Here is a 25371-nt window from a genome sequence, read left to right on the forward strand (position 1 = left end):
ATGCAATGCTATGTTTTGCTATGCTTTGCAATGCTATGTTTTATGTATGCTACATTTTGTTGTGTTTTGTTATGCTATGCTATGTTTTGTTGTGTTTTGCTGTTTTGTTATGGTATGTTTTGTTATGCTATGCTGTGTTTTGTTCTGCTATGTTTTGTTGTGTTTTGTTATGCTATGCTATGTTTTGTTATACTATGCTATATTTTGTTTTGCTATGCTTTGTTATGTTATGCTATGCTTTGTTTTGTTTTGTTATGCTATGTTTTGTTGTGTTTTGTTATGCTATGCTATGCTTTGTTGTGTTTTGCTATGCTATGTTTTGTTTTGTTATGCTATGTTTTGTTTTGCTAGCCTATGCTTTGTTTTGTTATGCTATGCTATGTTTTGCTATCCTATGCTTTTCTTTTGTTATGCTATGCTGTGTTTTGTTATGCTGTGCTATGTTTTGTTATGATATGCTTGTGAGGGTGTGTGAGTGTGTTTGAGGGTGAGGGGGTGTGAGGGTGAGGGGGTGTAAGGGTGAGGGGGTGTAAGGGTGAGGGTGTGTGAGGGTGTGTGTGGGTGAGGGTGTGTGAGTGAGGGTGTGTGAGGGTGTGTGAGGGTGAGGGAGTGTGAGGGTGTGTGAGGATGAGGGTGTGAGGGTGTGTGAGGGGGAGAAGGTGAGGGTTTGTGAGAGTGAGAGTGAGGGGTGTGAGGGTGAGGGGGTGTGAGGATGAGAGGGTGCGGGGTGTGAGGGTGAGTGAGGGTGTGTGAGAGTGAGGGTGAGGGGGTGTGAGGGTGAGGATGAGGGGGTGTGAGGGTGAGTGAGAGTGAGGTGGTGTGAGGAGGTGTGTGAGGGTGAGGGGGGTGAGGGTGAGGGGCTGTGAGGGTGAGGGTGTGTGGGGGTGTGAGGGTGAGTGAGGGTGAGAGAGGGTGAGTGATGGTGAGAGGGTGTTGAGGGTGAGGGGGGTGAGGGTATGAGGATGAGGGTGCGAGGGTGAGTGAGGGGGTGTGAGGGTGAGTGAGGGGGTGTGAGGGTGAGGAGGTGTGTGAGGATGAGGGGGTGAGAGGGTGTGAGGGTGAGTGTTGTATAATTTTTTTAAATCACAATGCACCCTTTGGCCAGGCCTGCTCCACAATACAGAAAATTCTTGATAAAGGCCTAGATTAGGACACGGCCGGTGAGCCTTTACGTGTTCCATGTTTCAGATGCGGGCTTCCAAAAACTAAAAAATATATAATTCGTAATCGTGCACGTTGCTTAATTTATGCTAATTATGTTTTCTTGTAATTTCTCGATGAGTTATGTAATTACTCATCTTTGGTTGGACACTTTCGAAGTACGCATTTGTAACAAAACCATATGTCAACCTGGCACTCAACTTTGCTAAATATAAGGTGGACAGCCTGAGAGGGAGCTTTAGTTTAGTTGGCGCTTAAACACTTTATATATTTATGGCCTTTTTCAAAGCGCCAGAAGTGTGATCCCTCCCCTCCACCTCCCACTCCACCCACCCGCATAGTCAACACGCTACGCACTAAATAGCAGACTCTAATGCACTGCATTTCTTGCTACAAAAAAACATCGCTCTGAAGCTACTTTTCGGTTTTCTGTTCCATGCACTACAAAATCCTAATTAAGAAATAAACACAGATAAGAACTTTTCAAAGCTTAGAAAGTGGTAATTTTCTTTAATGTTTCATTAAACAAAATTGATATAATCTGCAGTTTATAAATGGCAAAAAAGTGCACCTTTTACTGAAAACGGAATGCCCGTTGACATCTAAGTTCAAAATAGACGCATGCAACCCATTCAGAAAATGTATCGTAGGAGATAAATCATGCCGAAAAAAATCAAGCCCAGCGAAGGAAGAGCTTCTAGTGATAAATAAAGCAGCGTATTTAATAAAGAAACATTTAAGTAGCATGCAAAGCGTTTGAAATAGACTCGCTCGTTACTGTTACAAAAAATAAAGCGAGTCAGCTTTGTTGTCAATCCCTATTTCTGGCGTGGCTCATCGAGACTGAGGCAGCTGTCCAATGGCATTGTTGACATTCCAGCCTAGTGAGGTAATCATGGGCCCGGCTGGCTGGGCAGACTCGCAGTCGTCAGATCCTTCCGCACGGTTGGCTGTGAGAGGAGACACCTCAGCGCGCCAAACAAGAACCTGGGCGGGGAAAGCAGATATGCAAATGAAATGAGATGCTCCCGAGGCAGCGATGCAGACGAAAACTTCACATTAGAAGAGGACATGAGGCTTAAGGACATCAACGTACTTACACTGGTTCAATGTGGCACTTTTCAATAACAGGGTCAAAGTAATTTACAAACACCACGACGCGAGACAAAGGAGTGATGTGACGCCAACAGACTAATGTGACACAACGCTCAGTTTTGGCTAAAACAAAGTACAACACTGCCCGTCGAGCCTACTAAGTTACTTTAAACAGGGAGTAAAGGACAACGGAAGTTCAAAGGTTAGAAGTTAAAGCTCCTTCCATACATTTAAATAAATGACAGAATCATGGGTACTCTAAAATCAAAGGCGCCGTTTTATAGGTGCAACCGCTTCCGAAAAGAGTCACAAGGAATCTGCTTTGTGCGTGCAATTAAGTGATGCTCTCGGCATTGTAGGGGGCGGGGCAGCCGAACCCAAACCCTTTGAAGTAGCCAGGCTGGGAAAAAAAAGCAATTAGGACGGCCTGCGGCCGTGAATAAGTGACGGCGGGGGCGGGGCAGCTGAAGCCTTTGATGTGGCAAATGCTGCTGGCAGGGGGAAGCCTGTGGGGAAATGCAAGCTCGTGCACGAAGGAGCTTGTGGTCACGTGAGTTCACGTGAACTGTTGAGAATCCGGATCGTAAAAAAGTGGATGGATAGGAAAAGGTCTCTCTCTACGAGACCTAAAAACTGTTCAGATAACTGGTTATTTACGATGCTGCATCAGAGTAACCATTTGTCTTTTGGTAGTTTTTAAATGCAGATAAACTGAATTTTATGGGAATAGCTCAGTAGGTTACTACCTCTGTCACAGATATCCTTGTGTTATTTGCAGTCCAGAAGTGACTATCCTAACATAGGACAGTGATCTACGAAATGCCATCAAAGAGCTGAATACAAACTTTGCTTTTTTGTGTTGTGATATAGTTAGAGCTTCTACATTCTTTCAACATTCTAATGTTACTAAAAAGAGTTTGTTTTGGCAGTTGTTCCTTTTTATCAGTAAAGCCAACCCCCAACCACTGGAGTACTCTTTAAATCCTGAGTTTGTGCTTCCCCAGACCAAATCCTTGTAAAATATATTGCCGACCAGTATGGATGACGTGATTTCTATACCTTGTAATCCTCTTTGGCTTCTGTGACATTCCCCGTAAACTGATTTATTGTCTCTGTATAATGTGTGCTGTTATGTAAAGTACTGTGACACCCTACACTGATATGAGTAGCGCTATACAACAAATGGAATGGATATGAGAGAGGGGCAACGGCGAGATGAGGGGCACTAGTGGAGGGTGGCAGTGAGGGAATCTGAGGAGGAGGTCATGGGGTGGGGGAACTACAGAGAGATGAGGGGCACTGGTGGAGGGTGGCAGTGAGGAAATCAGAGGAGGAGGTCATGGGGTGGGGAGCTATGGAGAAATGAGGGGCACTGTTGGAGGGTGGCAGTGAAGGAAGCCGAGGTGGTGGTCATGGGGTGGGAGAACTACAGAGAGATGAGGGGCACTGGTGGAGGGAGCAGTAAGGGAATCTGAGGAGGAGGTCATGAGGTGGGGGCTATAGAGAAATGAGGGGCACTGGTAGAGGGTGGCAGTTAGGGAATCCGAGGAGGAGGTCACTGGGTGGGGGGAACTACGGAGCAATAAGGGGTGCTGGTGGAGGTTGGCTATGAGGGAATCTGAGGAGGAGGTCATGAGGGGGAGTGGCTACGGAGAGATGAGGGGCACTGGTGAAGGGTGAAATTTGGGGAATCTGAGGCGGAGACCATGAGGGGGAGTGGCTACGGAGAGAAGAAGGGCACTGTTGGAGTGTGGTAGTTGAGTTATCTGCAGAGAAAGAGGTAAAAAAAAGAGGTCAAAAAGACTTTTGCACCAGCACTAAAGCCGGCCGATTAGGACAACTGTGGAGCATACTTTAACATGCATGCTAATTACATCTACTGCTATATTCAATGTTTCAAGTTTGAATGTGATTTTACTATTGTTTTTACTGGGAATAATGAAAACCGAACTGAATGGTGGCTGATATGGGGCTGTGGCCCAAGGTCAGCTGTGAAATAAGGTGTAATGGAGAAGGGTGGTAGAAACGTGGATAATCAAGCCTGTAGGGGAGTGTGCTGCAGAGTCAGGTAGAGGTAGTAATGAAGAGGATTTCTCCTTGAAGGATCGCACAGAGAGAGCTCGAGTAGTGTCACTTGCTTGATACTCCCACCTTAGAAACCTCCTCTTCCCATCAAAGGGACATTACATGGAAGAAAAGCACTTTTGAGAGTGATAACATTTACAAAGAGACTTTGAAAAGAGTGCGTTTTACTGTGCCTTGTAAGACTAAGGAGAGAAAGGAGGGCCCAGAAGCAGGCCTGGCTAGATATATAAGCGATAAAGTGGGCCAGCAGTGGCCCACCCAAATGTACCTTTCGCCCACCCTAATAAATATTCCTGGAGCCGGGCCTGGAGAGGAGACAGTGTGAGGGAGGGATGAGAGAGGGCAGTGGTATTGCGAGATGAGTGTGGGTAGTGGGAGTGTGGGAGAGATGAGGGGAGAAGTGGGTATGTGGGGGAGAGATGACTGTCCACCTGGGACAGACGCGGAGCCGTAACAAAAACTGCCTAGTGAGCAGGATCAATACACATTTTACACTCACGGAGTACAAACACACTGATCCCTCTACAAGTGAAACACTTCAAGGGAAGGGGTGCCGCTTGCTCAGGAAAAGCACCCCTCTAAAAACTCAGAAAGGCACTAATTTAGACTTTTGAAGGCCTTGTGAGGGGCTGCGCGTGTTTCCTGCACTAGAACAGGCTATGGATGCAAAACTAGGCCTCCTCTGTGGGCATGAAGCAGCCAAAAGCACACCCAAAAACTCCTCTGCAGGAACATTTACAGACAAGACCATCGGCCTAAAAGTCATACAAAACCATCAAGGTTGTGTGCGTAGTTCACACCCTATAAACCAACAGACAAGTAAACACAGCAGGGAGTAGAAAAGAAAGAAAATGCGAACCACAAAAAAAGATGCAAAACACAGACACTACAGTAACATGGAGGCTGCACGGATTTCCCAGCACAAACAACATAAAAAAAGAATGTGCCCCTCGTGTACACCGCACAACAAACACCATAAAAGTTCACTCCCTGGTAGTAAGTTTAGATGCTCAGGGGTGCAGAAAGAGCCACAAACCTCCCTCGCTCTACCACTCACCCAGACGTAGATGGAGTGGATGTATGTCGTTACAACGCATACTTTTACAACGCATACCTTTACAACGCATTTTTTACACCGCAACATCCATTACAATGCATTCCATTACAACGCATGCCATTACAACAAATTCTTTGAAACTACCTTTACAACGCATTCCACTACAACGCATACTACATTTACAACGCATACCATTCCAACGCATACCATTACATTGCATGTATGGTAAGTATTGGATAGTGTAGGGGTAAAAATTACTATTCTAACTCCAGGGGGTGCAACATTAGGGTAAGTGTTGGATAGTGTAGGGGTAAAAATTACTATTCTAACTCCAGGGGGTGCAACAGTAGGGTAAGTGTTGGAAAGTGTAGGTATGCGTTGTAATGGTATGGGTTGTAATGACTGCCTTGTTATGACATGCGTTGTAGTGGTATGCGTTGTAGTGACATGCGTTGTAATGGTTGCGTTGTAATGGCATGCGTTGTAATGGATGTTGCGTTGTAAAAGTTTTGTTGTAAAGGTAGTGCGTTGTAAAATTCGCGTTGTAAGTGTTGTTTCCCAGAAGGAGTTGCAGCCCGAGTTTCAGGAAGAGCTGCAAAAATAAGGTCAAAGTCCTGGCTGTTTCGAAGCAGCGAGTTCTGCAGGTCTGCCGGTCACCTCTTGTGCTGAGGGAGAGATGTTATTTTTTGTTGTCAGAACCCTTAAACCTCAGACTTTCAGACATTTTGTGACGAGGGGAAGGCTGCATGCACGCGAATATCGGTGAGGACAGGCGCATGCTGAATAGTAAGCTCATACCTGTGTTTTGTTAATGGCTTTATAGGTCCTCTGTTTGAGAGGGCGGCCAGATGTGTTAGGGATAGGTGAGCTGGAGAGAAGGCAACCAAACAGATGGTTCCAATCACAACAGTGTGAACTCGACATTGCTCCTTAGGCGCCAGGCAGGGCACCCTAACGGGAGATGAAGAGTAACAAGAAGTACATCACGAGAATGAAAGTAAAACATAAAGCATGGAGCTTATGAAACAGGCCGGGGTGATATAGTATGTTCACAATTATAAAAATGATAGGCGGGTGAACCACGCCATGCAGAACAAAAGAAAGGTGTGGCCGCAGTACTTAAAGGTAAAGCGCGGCGTGCTGCACAGCTACAATTACATAAAAGAGTTCTCCCTAACATCAGAGGAAGAATGCAAGTAGAAGTAAACTGTAGTTGGTCGGTGCTCCTCTGCCAAAAACAATAGTGAGATCGCTGTGTGAACCCCTTAGGAGCAGCAAAGAAGAGCGACACTAGACTGACCCAATGGTAAGCATCAGTCAAGAGCTACATCCTTTATTCAATACAACAGGCCTTCCAGACAGTGCATGCGTGCTGCTTAGGCTGGACCGAAAAACACAGTCCGCTAACTGGAATTATGAAATTAAGACTGAAAATTCATCTCAGTACAAAATTACACAGAATCATCTGAGCTAAGGGCGGGGGGGGGGGGTTCTGGACAGAACAGTATGAATCAAAACTAAAGGCAACCATACAGTTGGCTGTTAAAAGGCCAAGAAGCCTCACATCACAACAGCTTTTGACAGGGTGGGCAGAAACATTCTATGGCAGAAACTTTCATCTGGGTATTGATCAAATATTGTTATGCGTCATAATCGAGTTTTACAAATACACATGGCCCTGGGTCAAACTCTCTGACGAGCTGGGTTTAACCCCAAAAATACAGACAGTGGAATGCCTTAAACAAGGGTGTATTTTGGCTTCACTGCTAATTACTTGAAAACCAAAATAATATCTTTTGGCTGTACTAAACCACATTTTACAAGGTCGCTAAGCAAAATTAACATCAAACAAGTGTCCTGTCATCCATACCTTGTAAGGTAAATCAACTGTAAATTACACTGAAATATTCACACAAGAAATGTGATCACTGGAAACCAGCAATCCGTAGTGGACTTAAACGGTTATCTAACTAATATGGAGGGGGCGCCATCAGTCCAACAATTTCAGCAGCCACTACAAAAATCACTCTAACATTACTGTATCGATCACTAGTCTAAAAAAAGACTTTCCTTAGCATAGATTAGCTGTATATTATGAACCTGCATTCTTCTTTAAATCTGAGATTCTCACACCTCATTGCCGGATTAGGAGTGAATGTGCACTAACCTCACTGCTTGCTAGAAACTAACTGCATTCATTGTATCAACTTATTTCGCAAGTGCATGCTACCAGAAAAAGATACCCTAAACAATTGAATTTGGCATGATGCCATGGCTATCTCCACAGCATCCATTAAATCAATTAGTCAATGTCTTACAGCTCTCATTGAAACGTATTAACTTCTGCCAGTCAAGAAACTTTCTGTCATGAACAAATTGATAGTGGAAATTACTGATTAAACCGACAAATAAACAGTTCCACGTTTCTAGAGACCTTTTATAATCTAGGAAAATACAAACATATGATTTATCCCCAGCCTAAATACGTGAGGAATAAATACAAATATCTTGATTCCAACTTTGAGGCAAAATTAGGGACGTTTTTAAGATTTTGATTACTATGCATACAACTTCTGTAATTGTAATGTCCTTGGTAAGCCGTGCCTACTAACCAAGATCTTGGCAGACTATGTCATATACACTTGGTCTTGTACTTGGTCTGTACCCTTGCCTATTTGAAATCCACAGAAAAATATCTTTGAGCTTTATTTTGCTCAAATGGAACACGAACAATGCAAACGCCATGCAGCTGGTATGATCTGGGTTTTACTAACCGAGCAGATGGTTGACAGCAACAGACTAAGGTGGCTGGTTGTCTGTTTCAACTGTTGCCTTTCAGAAAGATTGGCCTACTGGTCTCTTCCATGTTGTTAAAGTGGTCTGCCATTCCCTTCAACTGGATCCCCCTGTCCATCCATGTGAACATGAATGATACTTATATTTGTAACTGCGGTGTGTACATTAGGCTGTGCTTGGAGTGGGTATGTTACATCCCACTTTGGCGGCAAAGCAATTCATTTTGATTTCCTAATGTTACTCGGAGGGACATTCCTCAGTACTTATAACCCTATGTTCCCATCCACCCTCATTTTTCCCCGCAAGTTTTAACTCCAGCAGGTTAAGTGGTGATTAGTTCTCAATCCCACCTTCCTACGGACTTGGCAAGAACATGTCTTGATCAATCTGAGAGGAACATGCCTGAAATCAGGCCCAGGGGTGGACTTGTGGAATACATAAGCTTTGTTTGCAAACTTATTATAAAAATCGAGCAAACACAACTAGAATCTGGGGTAATCACTGTAGGTGGGGACTGGGAAACTTTCTTCTGTTCTGCAGGGTTGGGATATTGATTGCCAACTGCCCTTTACAAGTTAGGGGCCAGAAACCTGGGGAATGTTCTAGCCTTCAAGAAGGCTCTGCATTGGGCCTGGCTTGAAAGAAGAAAGTGACTAATAGCTTCAGATGGGGCATTGGAGGTACCCTTGCAGGAGAAAGACATTACTCTCCGGTGCTGAAGCAGGATAAACTGAAGCTGCCCGCTGTGGTTCTGATGAAGGGCGAGCGTCTCTACACCATAGGGTGAGGCCTAGAGACCCGGATATCACTGCAGCATGTTTAGAGGCTTTAATGTTTGTGGCTGTAGGACTTGCACAGGGTCTGCAAATGTACCTCATGGGGTTCCCACCAAAAAAAGACACAAGACTGTTTGGCGCAGAAAAACTGTGACCACATTTGGGGGCATATTACCAAGCAATAGCGATAATTATCGCTATTGCTTGGTTAGCGTGAAAAAATTAACGCAGAGCTGCGGCGATTTTTATCGCAGATAAACCTTGGTATTACCAAGGTTTATCGCAAATGCGATAAAAATCGGCTGCAATGCATGAATATCGCTGAAAAGTCAGCGATATAGCCATGTTATCCACCTCCCATTGGATAACATGGCTAAGAACTGCTCAGGGCAGGTGTTAGCTTTTGGAGATATTCGCACTTAGCGCGAATATCTCCAAAAGTTGGTAATAGGAGATAGCGATGTTAGCGACTGTTTTCAGTCGCTAACATCTTGGCACGCCCACTTTGCATGTCATTAGTGATAAATATCACTGACATGCAAAGTGGTGCCCAAGATGGTCGCTATCTCCTACTAGCTGTCGCTAACTGGTGTTAGCGGCAGCTAGGTAATAGGGAGATAATTTTATCTCCGCTTTCTTGGCTTTTAAAGCCAAAAAAGCGGAGATAAACCCCCTTGATAATATGCCCCTTGGTGTCTCACCTGAAAGAACTGCTGCACCAGGAGAGGTGCTGCCTCAGACCGCAAATTGCTTCCCACAGTCTGAGTGAGTGTCAACTTGCACCTCTCCATCACTGCTGCGACCTGAGATGGACTCTTTGCTTTGTTTGGGGGGTGGGCTTGTGTTTGAACAGGGGCAAGATACACCTGTGAAAACTTACCTGATTTCAAATATTGCAACATGAGAATGGCCTCTACATGACCAGTGCTAGCCCCCCATGTTCAACCAGTAAGGACATGTTTAGAGGAAGGCAGCTGCCATTCCCACTTGGTGGACCATTTGAGGACACAGGGCGCCTGAAGTGGCACTGCCCTGTCCACCATTGGCATTCCTAGTCCCAGGGTGCAAAACGACAACCAAAGACAAAAAGTTAATGAGCAAGGTTGAGACCCTTGGGGGAAGGGGAATCCCTGCATTGGTAGGGATTGAATCATAACTTTGGACAGTGGTCGGAAGGGAACAGAGAGAGTACCTGCGAACAATACTCACTGATTCCCACAAGGAGGGCAAATGCCAGATCCACCTGAGTTTTGGACATTTCTCCCTCCCCCATCACTCCTTCTACCCCAGTCCCCGCCTACTGGAGTTCTCTACCTGAGAGAGTCACACGCCACAGGGTTGTGCTTGGTGCTTAGTTTTAGACTTCCTAGAACGTAAATACCCAGGACACAGGTGGCAAAAGGCTCTGTCTGTTACAATGTGAGTCCACTTACCCATATCTGCTTTGGGCCTCCCAGAAAGGCTCCATAGTTGTCCATGTTTGCAGAGCTATACATACCGGACCTAGGTCCTTTCTTTGCAAGGGCTTACCAGCATTTTTGCAGCATCAGGAAGACATTAACAGTAGACAGTCCCCTGCCCAAAGGAGAAAGAGGCAGATGCATTGGAGTAGGTGACTTTTAATAAAACCAAGACACTTGCCTCTAACCAAAACAGTGTTTAATGGATGTGTGTGGACACTGCTGTGGAGATGCTGGCATCAGTCTGGGGAAACAACACGTTCAGCATGGCTTGTGCAGGAACGGTGACTGTATATGATGTGGTAGAGTTGTGAGCAGATGCGTGTGGTGGATGAGTCTGTGAACTAGTGGTCAGTAACTGGAAATCTTTTGTGGTGAACTATGAGAGCCCATCTGCAGATGGGCTATAACGTTGTGCCTTGTACTGTGGGCAAACAAAAGGTAAATGATCCTTGTCATGTGGAACCTGCTGAGCTGGACTAGCCATTGAACAGTGGCGGCCGACTACATTGAGATATGGTGGAGTGTGGTGTCCAAAAATCTCACAGTATATTTTGCATTTGCTGGCACGCAGGCTCTAGCTGCAGTCTCAGTTCGTCCTGGCACTCTCCTCGGCGGTGTCTCTGCTTGGAGCAGGCTAATCCAGCGCTCATTTTGAGACTGTGGCTGCAATGCCCTGGCTGTTTCTCGGCCCTGAGATTGCTAGCTTTTAAGTGCGACTGTCAGTTAGATGGGAAACATCCTTTACCACGCGGATTTTACTCTGCAAGGCTTTAATAACGCGTCCATTACAACGCAAGTCGTAACCACAACTAGACTTGCGCTGGAGAGCGCTAGAGGATTAAGAATAGTATATTTACTATTCCATCACCTTCCCTAGTGCCCACGGGGACAGGTGTTAGAATAGTAAATTATACTATTCTCAATCCGTGCCCCCAACGCAAGTCGTGGTAACGACTTGCGTTGTAAGGGACGCGTTGTTAAAGCACGCGTTGTGACGGTACGCGTCGCACCGTCATACATCCCAGTTAGACTGGCTCTGGCCAGCCAGCCAATGTGACATGCGCACCAGCAGGGGCTGAAGTAACAGAGCAATTGCACAAATCAGCCCCCGACCCCTGCCCTCGGGCTGTAACTGAGCGAGCCTGTGACGCATTATGATAAAATGGTACTTATTACCATCTTATCAATGTGTGTACCTGCTTCGCTAGCAGCGGGTGAGGCGACGTTCCTCTGCCTTAACGGAGGAGCCGCCACTGCTATTGAAGTCATCTTGGAGCTTCTTGATGCAGTTCTGCCGGAAAAGTACCTGTGAATATTGAAAGATGTTCCTTGAAGTAGCTTAAATGTGCCTTTTTACAGTTTAGGGTCAGCTCGAAGACTGATTTCTCTAGAGGATGCCAGTCGCCCAGATACTAAACAGACCATGCAATTAGGTTCAAGACAACTATCTCAGGGCAACAAGGTAAACATTTATTTCTTATCCGTAGCTCTTTTTTTATGTTGTCAGTGTGGTGTTGCATTTTAGTTATTCATTTGGGTGATTTTCTGTATCGTTACAGGGAAAGGACCTTTTGAACAGGGATCAAGGCAGGTTCTGTAGCCAACCATCTCATTGGCACCGGCATCGTCTTGGGGCTTTCGAGTGATCCAAAAGCTCCTTTGTAGCTTTGACCTTTGACAGTTTTCGAGGCCTTTTAAGAGTTGAAAACGTAAGTAAATATTGGTAGCAATCATTTCCCAGCTAGCTACCAACAGCTAATGTAGTTTGAACTGTGTCATTTGTGGAAGATGATTAATAAGTTAAATGCAGAGGGGAAATAAAACCAGCAGAAGAGGACGTACTTAGAAGTGAAATATTACAAAAACTAGCATTTGCAATGCAATCGGTCTCGCCTTTGGGACCTTATATGTGTTTAGCTATGCAGCACATTAGCCTGAGTGCTGAAACATCTACTGTTCTTTAACATGGAGGGAAAGTAAGCACCAAAGTATGTGGCACGCCAGGTATGGGAACACATGGAGAGAAATATTGCCTTTTAGCGGAAATGGTATAGTCCAAAGCTCTGTTTTTAATATAAAAGCAGGGCCTTCGGTGTCATATCAATGAAAATACAAGATTTGAAAAAAAATGATTGTCTGCGGGTGCTCGTGGAAGACAATTTCTATGGATTGGAATCCAGAGAATGCTAAAGTGATTCTGGTATTTTACTGACCTCTGTTGGTCGTTTTCTATCACAGTTGAACAGAAAAAAAAGTCCCTAAGCGGAAGCAGATCAGTCCTAGGGCTGATCTCCAGAGCCCACAAAGTACATCTATACTACTATTATAAAGAGAGAACACAAACCTTTGAGCCAGGTAAACTCGAAAAGTACACCACCAATCAAAACACCCAAGACATCTTTGAAAACCTCAGGGCAAGCAGAAGGACATAGGCTATTAAAAATAAAAAATATACATTGTTTAAAAAATTTCGAAATAAAAATAAAGTAGTCCCTTGCAAGTAGCGCAGCCGCGACGTCTGCGTGATGACATCATTTGCGTTTGCGCTCCCTGGCAACACTTCCGGAAATGGCGCCAAAGATCGCGACCTGCTGGGAGGACTGCCGCGGCCCTGCTTGCTGCTGGGCGAAGTGGCGGCCTGTGCGGGCGGGGCGCATGGAGAGTGGCGGCCTGTGCGGGCGGGGTGCCTGGAGAGTGGCGGCCTGTGCGGGAGGGGCGCCTCGAGAGTGGCGGCCTGTGCGGGCGGGCGCCTGGAGAGTGGCGGCCTGTGCGGGCGGGGCGCCTGGAGCGGGACCGGCGGCTGAGGTAAGGATCAGGCGGGAGGGCGGGCCGGGACGGGAGGGGGCCAGGACGGGCCGGGCCGGGGCGGGAGGGGGCCGAAGTGCACGCAAGCCTCAAATGCTGCCCCCAGCCCCTTTCTTTCCCAGGCAACGCTGGGGCGGGCTGCTAGTACATATATAAGTGTATACTAAAGTATATACTAAAATACATACAAGAAGTCTCGAATGCTCGACCTAAAAAAAACAGTTTCCAGGATGTGATCTGTGCAATTAGAAAATGTAGATTCCTGTAACCCAATAGGAGAAGAATGAAGGGGCCTTCTTTAGAGTTTAGTTTGGAGGGTACTCTACTACAAGTGTGGCGGCGTACCCTATCCGCCAGATTCTTGGTTCATCCACTTTATTTAAGGTTGGATGAACCATCATATTGAGCCAGCCGAGCTTTCGCTGGCTTTGTTGGCGTAACTGTGGACCAATGGCCCACGGACTTCCGGTTGTCAGTCCCCTTTAGGAGGGGTTTTCTGACATATTCTTTTCCTCTTCGGGACTGCCAGGGGAATCCTGATGGTTGCTAACAGGACAACACAAAAATAACCCTCACACACTGGTACAAAGCTTCTAGCCATGGTGGTGGCTTCTCTTAAGGCAAAGAGATCTCCGCCAGGCAGACACAGATCACGATGTTCTAGGTCAGCAGAACAGGAAGGTTTTCTGACTCTTCCAGAACTGATCATAGTTCCAAAGATATAGTGGGAAAGCGTTTCAGGCATGGGGTCTACTGCACTGAAAAGTATGGCACCAAATTTAAGGAACATTTTCTTGAGTCGTTACCTACGTTTTGATGGCCTTTGCATGGATATATGTGCTAGGTGTGTGGCAGATGTATGCAACAGAGCCAAATTATTTAGGAAATCGAAGGTTTTTACACCTACCTCTTCAGCTTTGCTCTCCCTTGTAAGAATCTCCTTGAAACCTGAGATCTGTACACTAGGCTGAACATACTAAACATGCTACATTTTGTGCAGATTCAATAAATAAACCATAGCTATTATCAAATCAACACTTTTTGACCGAACTTTGACCCCCCTCCCTTTGAAGGATCAGCATGAAAGCATGAAACTCGCCATATAAAGAGCAGGTTTAATTTCATGCCGCTCCATAACTGGCAACAAAACGATAAGAAAAGAAAATATTTTTTTACTTTTATTTGTCATTTCCCTCATGTCAGATATGCACAAAACATGATATCCTTGCACTGACCTTAGCTTGCTAATACCCTGCAAAACATTCATGAAAATGTATTACACAGTGCCAAGTTATTATCAAATGAAAATATTTGCCCTCCCACCTTATCATTTCCCCCATTCATGGATCTGCCTGAGACTTGGTATACCCGCAGAACGCTAAACATGCTAAATGTCTGCTAAAATCCATGTAGATTTGTTAAACACTGTCCCAATTATTAGAAAATTAATACTGTTTGACCCTCATTTTTATTTGTTCTCCGCCTTGGTGGATCTACACGAATTGGAAAATGCCAAACATGCTAAGCATCTGCCAGATTTCATGCAAATGTAACAAATTACGCTAATGTTATAGGCAAATGTAAAAAACACATTTTTAACTGTTAATATACCTAAATGTGAACCCTTTGAAACCCACCTGGTGCCTTTTTCAAATGCAAATATTTAAAAATGCTACTAAACAGGTTTACATCAAACCATAAACTGTACACCTTTGGACTGACGTTATACTTTTATTCCACATTTGGTGTAAATCTCTTCAGTGATATTTGTTGTAGCAGGGGACACATGTTGCCTTAACATTGCCAGTACTGACACCCCTTCAACCCTCACTTCCCCATAGCTTTAGTTTCTTCAGTGAGTATAGCTATATATATCTATATAATATATCTATATATCTCAATATCTATCTATACAATGGGGCAGTATTCAAGCCTCTGTAGCTAAGGTAGAGACCACACACCACAGTTAAACCAGTTGTTATATCCTTAGTACCTTGACTCTCCATTGACCAATTCGCTCCAAATTGTGGAAATACACAGTTGAAACTGCATTCGTTCTCCATGACACATTTAGAGCAGATTATCAATAATGCCAAAGAGTATCTGGAAAGTAGGTGTTGAAGAGACCGAAAGCCAGTGCACCAAGAAAGGGTAAAAAGGGTCAGCATCAAAAGACATTGGAGAACATCAGTATGGACCCCCTGGAAGACATATTGATACCTAGTAGACAAGACATTCAGTTAGTTCCAGCAGAAGAATCAAGTGGGATTTCTCCAGGGCAATTTATACAAAAAATTGTAGGGAAGTATTTCAAAAGGAATCTCGATGTTTGTGAACATTCCTCACTGTTGGAGGGAACTCAAGATAGAGACGGTACGAACAGGCAAAGATGACTCTTTACTTCCACTAGTTTGGACCAAGAGGGGACAAATGAAGGGGGGATGTTTGGGTTGGAACCCAGATTATCTTCATCACCTCCTCTCTCCCGGAGTGGAAGGGATAGCCCTAGGGTAGATAAAGTATCACAACATGTAGTTAATAGACAGGGAAAGAAGGGAATTGTAACTCCCCAGCAAAGCTTTATCTTATTTACAGTCGTCCTTGGCACTTGATATGATAGCGTCTTCAGAATCATCATTACTAGAGGTGATGTTTTTAATGCAGAAAACTCTCCAGGCAATATTAGACGCTTTAGTCGAGAATAACGAACAAGGGAAAACCCACAAAACCCAATTAAAACAGATTGCAGATGAATTAAAGCAAATTAATAATTGCATGGCAATTATAGTACGCCCAGTAGTGGAGACAATGGATCAGGAGGTATATGTATGTTAATGTACCGATGAGAATTAATCGACACAGGAGAATGAAGTTGTTCAGACTTAAAACCCCCGACAGTATAGATCTCAAAGTGCCTTATGTTGGTAATAAAAAGGAGGGCATATAAGAGATCTAGAAAGGTATAGACCCGAGCATAAGATCAGAAAGATCAGAAAGAATTCATAGAAAATGCTGAAAATATCCAAAAAGACAAGGGAGGTACATCCAAGCCAGAGTAAAAATAACGGTGTGGTAATACTAAATCAAGAAAGGCCACCGATAGATGGGACCATAAATAAAAAGGGACTAAGGAGGAATCGAAATAGAAAATGTATAAGTACAGCAAAGAGGACGAATACCTTGTGTGGAAACATGCAAACCCAAGGTCTTGCAATACAGAAGAAAAAAGAAAGAACTGGGAGCGGGGGGTGAACCATCTGGCATAAGAATAAGAGGTGACCCCTCTTTAGATCGAACAGGATGGTTAAGAGCCTGCCCACAGTCTGAGTTCACTCCCATAGTTGGGATAAGCACTAGGATGTACGACCACAATGATGACCTAAGGGTATTTATGGTACCATGGGGTTAAAGGGTGGGGAGGAAGCGACAAAGGAAAATAAAACCCCTAAATTGTGCAAACCTATTGCAAATATTGATTAAATGTCCTACATTGGGGGAGGTTACATCTGAAGATATACAGCAAATAGGCTTTGTAACAAATTTTGAAGGAAATGAGGTAACCATGGTGCTTTTTTATTCTGAATTTGTAAAGCAGTCAGTGGTAGGGGCAGAGAGAGACCTCGAAAAGGAGGGAATAAGACTTGTGCATGATGACGAACTTGGTATAGATGGGAATAACCTTGGGAGCTTTGGGACCCTCACTTACCATGAAGGGCTTTGCCCGGAGCAAATACAGTAGGTGTTCGATATAGAAGAATTTGTACAGATAAAAACCAAGGAGGGTTAAAAGTAATAATAGCAAATGCCGCACATGGGCCAATGTTGAGCAATCGATTTGATCTCCTAGCTGAATTCCCAAATCAATCAATCAATCAGAGTACTTGTAAAGCACGCTTCTTACCCGTGAGGGTCTCAAGGCGCTATGGGGAGGGGGGGGGGGGTGCTTCTACTGCTCGAAGAGCCAGGTCTTGTGGAGTCTTCTGAAGGTGAGTAGGTCTTGGGTCTGCGGTATGTGGGTAGGGAGGGTGTTCCAGGTCTTGGCGGCGAGGTAGGAGAAGGATCTGCCGCCGGAGGTCATTCGTTGGATGTGGGGGACAGCGGCGAGGGCGAGGCTGGCCCCAAATAGTTGGGGGGGTATTATGGCTGAAGGGTTGAGTGATTTGGATTAGGATTCGGGGCCCTCGCACAGCCTACGGACACAGTCATCGAATACAAGGGGCTATAAGAGACATTTAGCGCAAGACACTTTTAGAGAAATGCTGGGTAACTATGATACCAAAAGGGGTCTTAATACCGACCAATGGGAAGAGAAGGTTACGCTGGACACAGATCTCTCGAGAGAGTCTTTATAAATCAGTAAAATAAACTTGTGCCAGTGAATTTGCACTATGTACCTCGTTGGGTACTTCCCCGGAAGAGGTATTAAGTGCTTTTAACACCATCTCCCTTAGAGTAGGAGAATTGTTGAGTGCTCCGGCATGCAGCACAATTTTTACAACTCCAAAATGATTTGATTCGTCCTGCTCACTGGCTTCAAGAAAACTGCGGGCTGCCCTTGATGAGAGCCCCAGGAACCAGGTCTTGGGTAGAACATGTCGCAAAGATTATAAACTGAAGTTAGCTAAATGTAAATCTATTTTGAAGGATGAAGCATGGAGGGAGTTGTCAGAAGCTAGTACCCTGAAGAATAGCTCCAGGTTCTGGGGCATTATTAATAGACCCTTCCTAGTTCATGCTGAAGGTGGGGACTTGGGTGCTCATATTACAGAGGACGAATGGGTGTTCCACTTCCAAACCATGTTTGAAAGTCTGTTAGAGCTGCCATGTCAGCATGGTCAAGGGGTATATGCAACTATATAACAATATAAAGGAGTACCACCAAAGACAAGGCTAGATAGCCAATATTGGTGGAAAGAGACACTAGTGTAAAAGAAGACGTCCTCCTTTGTTTTTAAAGAACCCCTCACTCACCGACCTGGTCGGTGACATGCTTCAGCATCGGGGCCACCTTGACAGCCGAGTGCCGCCAAGGTGTGCTGCGACACCTGGAATACAGTGGAGCGGGTATGTGAGTGATGAATGTGAAAAAAGAAAAAAGTCAGTGAGTTAAAAATTGTCCTGGTATGACTTATCCAAATATTATTTATTCTAAGGCTACTGGACAATATTAAAAACAGTGTTGATACAGTAAAGGCTTTAATAGGACCTAGTGTATCTGTGGTATGTGTTAGGTCTACATGTTTCAAACCAAAATGGGAGGTACCGGTTTTTCTTCAGGACCAAAAAGATGTAAAAGGAGTTGGGTGGTCAGGGTACACTAACACCCTGTCATACCTGCAACCCTTTCAGGACCCTAAGTAGCAAAATAGCTAAATGGGTAAATATAATTGTAACCCAAATGTGGTTACAAAAAATGTAAAAACTCCACAATGGAGAAATGTTTGCTGCACGGGGATTGAGGGGAAGCTACAGAGTTTCAAAACGTATTAGTTTCTCTGGTCGGAAATCGGCTGATAACCTACTTCTTCCCTCCGAAGAGCAATTGAGTTTGTTAGAGAAAGATTTGGAGTCTATTTGTATAATAAAAGCATCTTATCTGAAAATGATTTTAGGAGACTTCAATCATAAACTGGACCCTTCCCTTCATGATAAAACATTTAAAGATCTTTTAGCCATCCCACAGATACCCTAAGCAAATTTTGTTGGAGTAGGAAGCTCTTCACAAGACAAATATTTAGTAAAGTTCCTTTGATCCATAGGAATATTCTGCCCCAATAAGCGGATGAACTCCGACGGTCCAGCAAGGAAGACCTTTTGTATAGGGAATCAGAATTGCCCAATTGATTATACTTGTATAAATGCATGGTATTTTAAAAACGTTGAACGATTCGAGGTATTGCAGTGACCATTGGCCTTTACAATTATTAATTAAGATAGAACAGGAGTTGGAAAGAGAAAGAGTGGTCCCCCTACAGATTGAGCATCCCAGACGTATAATCACCCGTATAACCGAGGATTGCCTGCAATTGGTTAATAACTTGATAATTGATTATGCAGTTGTTGGTAATTTACTGCAAAAATAATTTTTTTAGCATGGTATGAGCAAACAGTTGAGCAGGTGTCTAAAGATAAAAGTAAAAGCAGGGCCCGCCCAAAAGACAGAAGAGAGAATAAATGGTTGGTTTAACAACGAGTGCAGGAATTTGAAACTGAGAGTACGAAAATGGGAAAGACAGTTAAGGAAAAAAGCACATAATGGGACAATGGAGAGCCTCCAAGTGGCTAAACTGGAATATAAAAATAAAATAAGAAAAATGAAATTAGAATATTAGTCTAAAAATTGGCACACAATGTTTGAAGTGGTAAATACTAATAATATAAGGTTATTCAGGCAATTGGTAAAAGAGGGAAATGTACGAGGGGAAATGCGGTGTTTGGTGGGGGAAGATGATTGGGTTAATCATCTGAGTAATTTGTATAAGGGTAAAAACTTGAAGAAGACACTGGAACTAAGAATCGAGGAGAAAGAACAATTAAAGCTGCACTTCTCTTTTCAAAATATAAAAAAAAAGTATTTGATCTTTAAAGCTAACTAAAGCCACAGGGCCAGATAACCTGCCTGCAATTATATTTAAAAAAAATTACTGATTGATGGGCAAGCTTCCTAAAAGCGACCTTCCAAAATATTGTAGTTTCTGGGACTTTCCCAGAAAGTTGGAAGGGGGCTATTGTTAGGCCAGTTTATAAAAAGGAGGATGCTACGTTGCCCCTGAATTATTGCCTTATAAGCTTGCTGGACGTGGGGGAGAAGGTCTTCTCTAAGATATTGTTAGGGTTACTGATGTCCTGGGCAGAACAGCACAACCTGATACCAGTAGAACAAGGGGGGTTTAAAGAGGGCCACTCAACCATTGATCAATGCCTTAGTCTGTGGGCATTGGCAAAAAAGGCAATGGAAGTGCGTGGCAGCTTGCTTTGCTGCTTTGTTGATTTCCGAGCAGCTTTTGATTCAGTAGACCGTAGTACATTGTGGAGAATGCTGGCAAAGCTCGGAATCAACAAGACAGTACTTTCACTAATTCAGGAAATGCACTCAAATAATTGGGCTAGGTTAATCTTGGACACCCTTGGAAATGTATCTAAGAAAATTCAGATAAGGAATGGCCTGCGGCAGGGCTGTGTTATGGCCCAATTGTTATTTTCTCTGTTCCTAGCCGACCTGCCAATTACACTGAGTTAAAGCTGGAGGTTTAAGCCCTAAGATGGGGCGAACCCATATATCATGTCTGCTATACACGGATGATTTAGTGATAACAGACATGACAGAGTTGGGCCTGCAAAAAAATTGGATACCTTTCATGAATATTGTAAAAAAAAAAAGCATCACATTTAATTTAATTTAGAAAAGACAAAAATAATGGTGCCGGGTAGAAGAAAGAGTTCTTTTTACTGGAAACTGGGTGAGGTAAGAGTTGAAGAAGTGGATAGATATAAATATTTGGGTATGTGGTTTGACAGTAAGTTAAATTGGAAGGATCACATACAGTCATTAAAAACAAAGGCTCTACCCGCAGAATTGGGCCAATTTAAGCAGAAAAATGGAGGTCCCTCGCTGCGGCCAATTATATCAGCTTTTAATGCATTGGTCCGCCCACAATTCCAGTATGGCATTTTATTGATGGGGGCAAATCGGATTGGAATTTAGAGGAGGGGAAATGCGTGAAACAGCTTCTTGCTCTTGCTGCGTCAACTATGTTACAGGCTGTATGATTGGAATGTCACCTTGCAGCCTGGAATTTCCGGGGAATGCAAGCGACATTTAACTTCTGGCAGAGAATGAATGAGGAAGGACCTCCAAAATTAGCATATCTTTGTAAAAAAGAAACAGAGACCAGTGACCGGAGCTGGGCGCTCCAAGCTGGAAATAAATTAGACATGATATGTGTTAAACTTTCTGTAGAACCAGACCAATGGAAATCGGGGTAGCAGATCCCCAAGTCGGTATTACGGGCATTATTGATATGAAGGCCAGAGAAGAAGATTTATGTTATTTGGGGAGTAAATCATCCGTCCAGTTCCTGATAAATTGGTGGGCTAATGATTATATCTTCCCCTATATAGAGGCCATGCCTAACTCAAAATTTAGAAAGGTAATATTGAAATTTAGAGTTGACCTGAACCCATGTAATACTGATTGGAAGATAAAATCCTCACTGACGAATGATCAAGGTCTGTGTTCTTGTGGCGTAAAAGTAAAATGCAGTAGTCCACATATCTTGATGGATTGTTTGTGGTTTTTAGAAGAACAGGGAAAAAAAATTAAAACCCATTTTTATAGCTTATAAAACTTTTAGTAGGGACCAAGCACTTAGTTTATAGATACATATAGTCAAGTCAAGTCAAAGATTTATATAGCGCGCTACATACCCAGAGGGTCTCAAGGCGCTTGAGGAGGGGAAGGGAGTTACTTGTCGAATATCCAGGTTTTAAGTTGCTTTCTGAATGCTAGGTGGTTCTGTGTGAGACGTAGGTGGGTGGGGAGTGAGTTCCAGGTTTTAGCTGCGAGGTAGGAGAAGGATCTACCTCCCATGGTGGTTTTATTGATGCGAGGAATGGTAGCAAGGGCTTGGTTGGCAGATCGTAGCTGGCGAGGGGGGGGTAGAAGGAAAGTCGTGTGTTGAGGCATTCAGGTCCAAGTTCGTAGAGTGCTTTGTGAGCGTGGGTTAGGAGTCGGAAAGTAATCCTCTTATTGACGGGGAGCCAGTGGAGGTTTTTCAGGTGGTTAGAGATATGGTCTTTGCGTGGGATGTCTAGAATGAGTCTGGCTGATGCGTTCTGGATGCGTTGGAGTTTTTTCTGGAGTTTTGCGGTGATACCGGCGTATAGGGTGTTTCCGTAGTCCAGGCGACTTGTAACCAGTGCATGGGTGACTGTCTTTCTGGTTTCGGTGGGGATCCAGCGAAATGTTTTTTTGAGCATGCGGAGGATGTTGAAGCATGAAGATGAGACTGCGTTGACTTGTCTGTTCATCGAGAGAGAGGAGTCCAGGATGACGCCCAGGTTTCGTGCGTGGTCCGTCGGGATGGGTGCTTTTCCAAGGGCCTCTGGCCACCAAGAGTCGTCCCAAGCGGAGGGGGAGGTGCCTAGGATAAGGACTTCTGTTTTGTCTGAGTTCAGTTTCAGACGGCTGTGCTTCATCCATTCTGCTACTTCTTTCATGCCTTCATGTAGGTTGGTTTTGGCGGTGTTGGGGTCTTCGGTGAGTGATAGGATCAGTTGGGTGTCGTCTGCATAGGAGATGATGTTGAGGTTGTGTTGGCGAGCGATGGTCGCGAGGGGGCTCATGTATATGTTGAAGAGGGTGGGGCTGAGTGAGGAACCTTGGGGTACGCCGCAGATTACTTCAGTGGCCTCGGACTTGAATGGTGGGAGGCGGACTCTCTGGGTTCTTCCGGTGAGGAATGAGGTGATCCATTCCAGTGCTTTTCCTTGGATCCCGATGTTATTGTGGCGCTGTAGGAGAGTGCTATGGCAGACTGTGTCGAAGGCTGCGGAGAGGTCGAGGAGGATGAGGGCGACTGTGTCTCCGATGTCTAGTAGATTTCGAATGTCGTCTGTTGCTGCGATGAGAGCGGTCTCCGTGCTGTGTTTGGCTCGGAAGCCGGACTGTGAGGAGTCGAGGGATTTGTTGCTTTCGAGGAAGGCGGCGAGCTGGTTGTTGACGGCTTTCTCGATGACTTTGGCCGGGAATGGTAGGAGCGAGATGGGGCGGTAGTTTTTGAGTTCGGTGGGATCCGCTGTGGGTTTTTTCAGAAGGGCGCTAAGTTCGGCGTGTTTCCAGCTTTCCGGGAAGGTGGCGGAGTTGAGGGAGCAGTTGATGACGTCTCGGAGGTGTGGTGCTATGATGGAGTCTGCTTTGTTGAAAATGTGGTGAGGACATGGGTCTGTGGGGGATCCTGAGTGGATGGAGTTCATCAGGCGGATGGTGTCCTCGGTGGAGATTGGGTTCCAGTCGTTAAGGATGTTCGAGGGGGGTGCAGGTACGGCAGAAGATTGGGTGGGATGGTCTCCGGGTTGGATGTCGAAGCTGTTGTGGATGTCTGCAATTTTGTTGTGAAAGAATGAGGCTAGGGAGTCGCAGAGGGCTTGCGAGGGGGTGATGTCGTTGGAGTTGGCTGAGGGGTTGGTGAACTCTTTGACGATGTTGAATAGTTCCTTGCTGTTGTGGGCGTTGTTGTCTAGTCGGTCTTTGAATGCGGCTTTCTTGGCAGTCCGGATCAGTTGGTGGTGTATGCGGGTGGCGTTTTTGAAGGCGTCCCTGGTGCTGGTGTTTGGGTCTTTTTTCCAGGTCTTCTCCAGGGAGCGACAGAGTTTCTTGGATTTCTTAAGATCATCATTGAACCAGGAGGCGTTTTTGCTGCCAAGTTTGATTTGACGTTTTTTCGGTGGTGCTAGGATGTCGGCGCTGTTGGATAGCCATTGGGTGAGGTTGAACACTGCTAGGTCGGGGTTTGAGGATTGGGCAGGTGGGTTTTGAAGAAGCGATGAGGAGATCTGGTCGATGGTGATTTTGTTCCAGTTTCTTCGTAGAGTAGGTTGGAGTCGGTTGTGAGTGGTGGTTTTATTGTAGAAAAAGTGTACGCAGCTGTGGTCCGTCCCCTGGAGGGTAGTGGTGTGACTGAATGAGACATGTTTGCTGGAGGTGAAGATGGGGTCGAGTGTGTGACCTGCGATGTGGGTGGGCGTAGAGACAAGTTGTTTGAGTCCGAGGTTAGCGAGGTTGTCCCGAAGGGAGGTGGTGTTGCTGTCGTTGCTCTTTTCCAGGTGAAAGTTGAGGTCTCCCAGTAGGATGTATTCCTCGGAGGGGAGGGCGTGTGGGGTGATGAAGTCGGCGATAATGTCGCTGAATTTTGCACGGGGTCCTGGAGGTCTGTAGAGGAGAGTGCCTCTGAGTGTGCCATATGAGAGTGCCATATGAGATGTTTAAAGGTGACGTGCAATAGGAAGCTTTTTAACTGCAATACAGGAGTCGTTAAAGGAAATGGTAATATAGTTTGAAATTAGCACGTGATAGAAATGTATCCTTATCTATGACCTGTGGATTATCTTTGATTCTTGGAAACATGTACGGATGTATACATTTATAGCTAATGAATAGGTGACCTTTTCCCTGTCTTGGTGATGAATTAAGAGCTTTTTATAGGTGGGTTGATTGTCTATTATATAATGTATTAGGTTTTTATTGTGTGTTATATTATGCCTATGGTCACAATATTCATACAATCTACATTTTAATCTACATTTTAACTGTTTGTAATGTGCTACTTTTTATGACTAATAAAAAATATATATAGCAGTCAACAACTGCAACCATGGTTAACAGAAAAGTGTCTCAATGAAAGAGTCCTAAACTTGAAGGGGATGTTGTGGCTCCTTTTGGTGTATTTTGTATATTTTCGTACAGCTGTTTTCGAGATATAAGAACAGAAATAGTATTCAACTGAAAATAGCTTAACCGGTGTCTGCTCACTGATGTCCACAGCATGGCTATCTTTCTTTTTTAAACTAATCATCCTCAACATTCACTGGCCTAAAAGTGGCAATGTTCATCAAAATCTATTAATTTGATTAGTTCAAATCAATAAGAGGGACTCCAGTTGCACTGTGATATGATGTTTGCCTGGAATGACATATCGGGAAACCTGACGCAGCACTACACAACCCGCCCATTGGGACAGACATATCCCCGGACTAGCCAGGGCTGACCAGGACCATGCAGCTGGCAAAGAAAACATGGTTAAAAACACACCTCATCGTTCCAACAAGGCCTGACTCCCCAGGCTTTGTCAGCAGCCATGGGGGTTTCTGTAGCTCTGCATCTGTGTTTTAACCTTCTCATCGCCCTGCTTTGCAGAAGGTGGGGTAGAATAGTGTGGTCGTGGGGTACTGGCGGGCCGGAATAACAAGCAAGGAGACGGTATATAGTGGGCAATGACGTTTGTTTTATTTCAAAGTACACTTTAGACTCCAGTGAAAGGCGGGGAAAATAAAGTCAAGGCTCCAACGAATGGCGTTTCAGTCTTCTCCAACGTTGCTTCAGGATGTTGAATCTTGGGGGAGGTCCGCACCTGGC

General features: G+C 44.7%; 1 protein-coding gene across 1 annotated transcript in view; it reads left to right on the forward strand.

Annotated features, from left to right (window-relative positions):
• Positions 1–11757: 11757 nt before the first annotated feature.
• CIMIP4 (ciliary microtubule inner protein 4) overlaps positions 11758–25371 on the forward strand; it is a 331753-nt gene continuing 318139 nt past the window's right edge. The window contains exons 1-2 of the mRNA XM_086963196.1: positions 11758–11895; positions 11993–12142. The gene's annotated coding sequence lies outside the window, so the exon portion shown is untranslated. The remainder of the gene's footprint in view (positions 11896–11992; positions 12143–25371) is intronic.

The sequence above is a fragment of the Lissotriton vulgaris genome, chromosome 1_1 (genome assembly GCF_964263255.1).
Source record: "Lissotriton vulgaris chromosome 1_1, aLisVul1.2, whole genome shotgun sequence".
Lineage (NCBI taxonomy): Eukaryota > Metazoa > Chordata > Amphibia > Caudata > Salamandridae > Lissotriton > Lissotriton vulgaris.